Here is a 5,632-nt window from a genome sequence, read left to right on the forward strand (position 1 = left end):
CTACAATCCGGAATCCACACGCCCATGTGGGTGCCCGTGTGGTTTTTTCACACGGGTGTGTGGAATTTCCACAGACCAGTGTGGATTCTCTGTTTTCATCCTTCTTCAAACGACTGTGAACAACACCTACTGCAATGTTTTGCTATAGTGTTTGTCACAGTACTCTGCTACAGTGTCAGCCCGAATCACTCCCGAATCCATGCTTTCATCGAGGTAACGTAAACGGGCACACGTTTACATCGTAGATCGCTTTGCTTCTTCAATAACGGACTTGTTGGTGGATATCTTGCTATACATGCACAAGTCCGAATGCTTGAATGTGACTGCCCTTGTGCCCCACCAAATCATTGTGCTAACTTGAATACGAAATGGTTGGCACACATTGCCGCATTTCGAAACCCGACGTATGTCTTTCGAGTTTGAACCTTCTCAAGATTTCCTCCAAATGGTGCATTTACAATCTGATCCACATTGGCTTTTTTCTCTAATACTCGGCCTCACAACCCTATTTGCATAAAAGTAAGATAAATACACACATATTAGCATTAAATCCCGATAAAAGTAATGCTCATCATAAAGGAATGAACACTTCGTATTCTTATCGCACAAACACTAACTCCCCCACAGTTAAGCTTTTGCTTGTCCTCAAGCAAAAATTTAAACATTATGTGCTTGGCCTTAGGTTCACCAAAGCATACACAGAGAGCATTCTACAAGCAAGGGAATTTCCACGACTAAATACGAAAAAAATCAATGCTCTTACTAAAAACTTGAATCAAAGAGGACAACAAACCCAAAATCGTGTAAGTGTGTGAACTCACTCAAAACAACCCAAAGTATACTACTCAAAGTTCTAAGTACAAGGGACTTATTTATCTACAAACAGTAACAAAATTTCAAAGATGGTAGTAGCTTCACACATCCTCTAAGGTAGCCCTTTCCAAAGCGGCCGCTAAGATAACTTTCACACTTTCGAGGTGGTAGCTCTTTCTACCGGAGTGGTAGCTTTCACTCATCCTATGGGATAGCTCTTTCTCTCATTAGGGCATGACTAGTATCCGACTTATGAGATTAGCTTCATACTTCGTAGGTGGTAGCTCTTTCCACCGAACAAGCACAACTATACAATAAAACTATTTTGTTCTTTCTTTTCATTTTTCCATTTTGTTTTGAACTCAACAAAAAACAAACAACTATACTTAGTCCCTTTAACATTAAACTTGAGTTTCCAAAAGAGTTTAAAGAGTGAGTAGTCAACAAGTGACAATCGGGAAAAAAATTCCTAGAAATTCAAGCAAAAACTAGAGCATGAGAACATTTAATGTTAAAAATTTCCTGAACTCAAGAATATAATCATTGCAACTAAGGTAAACCACCATTTTCTATGTGAGCATGTATATCAATCAAAACTAATATAAAAGAGATGTGTGCACTATGAAACTCCCCCCCACACTTAAGTTGTACATTGTCCCCAATGTACACATGCAAGCTCACTCATAATGTATATCAAACAAGAACAAATATGGGAGAAGTAATCAAAACAATACTCCCCTGACTCCTAATGTTACATTTGATGGAGCTAAATCCTTGGGAGTGATGTTCCAATAAGTTGTGAAGCACACATGACCAAGTGCCGAAGCACCTTGGTTGTGTCCATGACTAGTTCTCAAGTGCCATGTTCACAAGACCATCTTCACGCATGTAAGAGGGGGGTTCAGTAAAGCTCAATAAAAACAAAACAGCTCGAGTATATAAAAGATAGGGCAATGCATACAACTCGAGACAACAAAATAAAAATAAATTCAGATGAAAAGTCCTTTCTGAGTAAACAAGTCAGAAATAAAATACAAAAAGTAATGAAAACAACGTAAACAAAATAAATCAAGTGTCAGTGCCACGCTCTGGCTCTTCTTCAGCTGATGGTTCTAGATTGAAGGATGCTGGTGCAGGTGGTGATGATGATGCCATAGGGGCCAGAGGAGTCCTTGGTGGATCGACTGGTGCTGAGGCTGGAATCTCAAATGAAACTCTCTTGTCTTACTCCAACAATCGCTGTAAGGTGTCAAACTATGCCATAAACTCTATATACTATGAGGCCTGTACAGCTCGGACCTCCCCAACCTCTGCTAAGACCTCAGCGATCTCTGTCTGTAGTACCCCCACTGCACTCTCGACCATCTCAAGGCGATCATGAGCTCAAGATGGTGAAAAAATGCGTACTGGTGGTGGGGCCTCTATCACAAGAGGTGCCACCTCTGTCTGATCCATCCTAGACTGTGACTCTATAGCTTGCTGAGGCCCTTCTGGAACGGCTTCCTCGGATACAAATGGCATGTTCAGTACATAAACACCATTCAGATATTTCCTGACCATACCCATGAGCCTCATTATCTCTAACCCGAGGGGTACTGATACTATCGTCTTCTCGACCCCTCTTATTGTGTCTCGTAGATCGATCCCCAAGATGAGTCTAGTAATGTATGGGCCCGAGAAAATGACACCCAGCCTGGGATACTGTCCTTGGTGCTTTAGATACTCCACTAAAATGTGTCCCAAATGAACCAGCTCGTTTCGTAGCATGTAGTATAAATATAGAAGTTCCTACTTGCTTTAGACTCCGTGCTATCGCCTCAACCATTCACTGACCTACTCAGGATAGTGTGGAGATATCTGTAACTAGGTCGAGAAAGGCATGAAGCCTTAGACACTCCTGGTTCATACCGCCCCTTTCCACATAATATTCTATATGCCTCCTAGGGGGATAAGCCTCTCGTCATAACAATTTGGAGATCCTCATACTTCTACGTCTCGGAGTACTCCTCATCATATATAGCAAGCCTAACGGAGAACTACGTGATGCTCATACTTTGATGCTGCCCAAAAGCTCTAAACTTAATCTCACCGACGCTATCAAAATAAGCATAAGAATGGGCAAACTCAAATAAGGTGAGCACCTCTAATGTGAGTAGGTGGATAGCAGGGTCATGAATAATCAAAAGCTTGTGCCAACTACCCACCAATAGTATCTCCTCTACCTCATCAGCCATGTCATGTGCTTGTTGCACCTCCATAAGTGAGGTTATATCCGGGATTCGTGTTTGACCAAACCTAAGCTTCACTAGTCGCTCAAATTGGGCTCGGTGCTTGGGAAGTGTGAATTCCATGCTTTCTGGTTCAGGAGTAGGCTCTTGAAGATGTTTGCTAGCTACCTTCTTTGATCTGGGGGCCATACCTACATGTACTGGAAAGAACTCAATCAGATTTATACATAACTCAATACTGCAGGAATCCACACGGGCGTGTGGAAATTCCACGCGCCCGTGTGAATTCACAAGGGGTGAAAACCGCACGACCCTTGTGGCAAAATTCCACAAATGCATCTCTATCTCACTTTCAGAGCTCATCAAAAACAAATCATAATCATTATAGCAAGAAACCAAGGCACATTAACCAGTTTAATCGAAGAAAATTAAATAGAATCAAAGAAAATCGGTGATGAGATAAAACAAGGGTTTACCGATGAGATGAAGCTAAGACCCCTAAAATCGGCGAAATACTCAATTAAACGACTAACAAACCAACAATGGGAGGTCCAGAGAATGTCGGATAATGTTTTCTAAGTGTTTGAAGGTTTGCTGATGAATAGGGTTTAAACAATTTATCAAGAGAGAACGCAGCCTTCTGATTCCTGGAGATCCGGACGGGCATGCAAAAATCACCCACGCCCGGGCGCTTCCACATGAGGGACTCAAAGGGGTATATGCACGCCCCTGTGCACTCTCGGGAAAAACACTCAACCTCTCTAAACGCATACACACGGGTGTGCGGTAAATACCCACGCCTGAGTGTGCCCGACCCACAGGGGCAGTCGCACGCCCTGTGGCTTCTCTGTCTCAGCGAGAAAAATTACTAAATTTCCTGCACGCCCGTGTGGAAATTTCGCATGGGCCTGGACATTCACAGGCCCAACTAACAAGGGCAAGTGCACGGCCCTGTGCCTTCTCAGGATGGAGGAGAGATCTTCTGCAGAGATCCATACGGGTGTGCGGAAAATACCCACACCCATGCGTTTGTCACAAGTTCACCCTCTGGGGCGAGTCAACCGCCCTGTGTGCTCTCAGGATAATTTGCTACGTCTCTGCAAGAACACGCATGCCTATGTGGAAATTATACACGGGCATGCGAAAGTCACGAGGTTGCTCACCAGGGCGAGTCCACGCCCCTGTACCGCCTCTGGATGAGCTCTGAACGAAAATGCACGCCCGTGCGAAAATTTCACACGGCCATGTGTTTTCTCTGGACACTTAGAAAACTTTGCAGGCTCTGCAGACAATTCCTGAACACAGATATACACTCAGAGCATACCGAATAATGCAATTTTAACCAGAGAAAACACGAAAAACATGCTCAAACGACCAAGATTCTTTTGCCACACACGATTAGGCACGTGATAACACCATAATTTCCACAAGAAAATCACAGCAAAAGCATCTAAGGACAAAGACACCAATACTTAAAGCCTTATTCATGCAAATACTAACTAAAAACTAGAAAACATTAAAAACTTGGGTTGCCTCCCAAGAAGCGCTTATTTTACATAGCTAAGCTTGACGTACCTCGTCTTACTTCACGGGGGCTTATGAAGAAAGAATGCTTCCTTGTAGTCATTACTAACCTTCCTTCCATAATATGGTTTAAGCCTATGTCCATTCAGCTTGAATGTACCCTTCTCTGGATGGGTAATCTTAATAGCTCCATGAGGTGAAACTTCAGTTACTGTATAAGGGCCAAACCATCTAGACTTGAGCTTCCCTGGAAATAATTGTAGATGAGAATTGAAATAGTAACACCTGATCACCCACTTTGAACTCTTTCGGATTCTTAATGTGCTTGTCATGCCACTTCCGAATTCTTTCCTTATATATACTTCCATTCTCATATGCTTTCAACCTCCATTCATCTAGCTCGTTGAGATATAATATTCTTTGCTCCCCCGATTTGCTCAAGTCAAGATTTATTGCCTTGATTGCCTAATATACTTTATGCCCTAATTCCACCAGCAAATGACATGATTTTCCATATACGAAATTATAGGGACTTATCCCTATTGGAGTTTTGTATGTTGTTTGATGAGCCCAAAGTGTGTCATCTAACCAGTCTCGACCATTCCCATTTTCCTTGTTCCACATATTTGGTTAGGATCCTCTTAAGTTCTCTATTTGTGACTTCCACTTGTCCACTCGTTTGCAGGTGGTAGGGGGTAGCAAGATGATGATGCACTCTACAATGCTTCAACATTTTTGCAAGCTGTGTGTTGCAAATATAGGTTACCCAAATGCTAATGATGATTCTCAGAGTCCCAAATCTTGTAAACAACCTCTTCAAAAACTTCACAACAGTTATTGCATCATTAGTTGGAAGAGCTTGGGCTTCCACCCATTTAGAAATATAGTCAACTACAACCAGAATGTATTGATTACCATTGGACTTCAAAAATGGTCCCATGAAGGCAATTCCCCATACAGAACTGCATCGGATTTGAGGCATCTCATCTCTTCATGATAAGTTTCCAGCCATCTGACAACTGTCACATCATAAAATGAACTGATGAACATCCTGGAATAAAGTCGAC

Source organism: Dioscorea cayenensis, chromosome 1 (assembly GCF_009730915.1).
Source record: "Dioscorea cayenensis subsp. rotundata cultivar TDr96_F1 chromosome 1, TDr96_F1_v2_PseudoChromosome.rev07_lg8_w22 25.fasta, whole genome shotgun sequence".
NCBI lineage: Eukaryota > Viridiplantae > Streptophyta > Magnoliopsida > Dioscoreales > Dioscoreaceae > Dioscorea > Dioscorea cayenensis.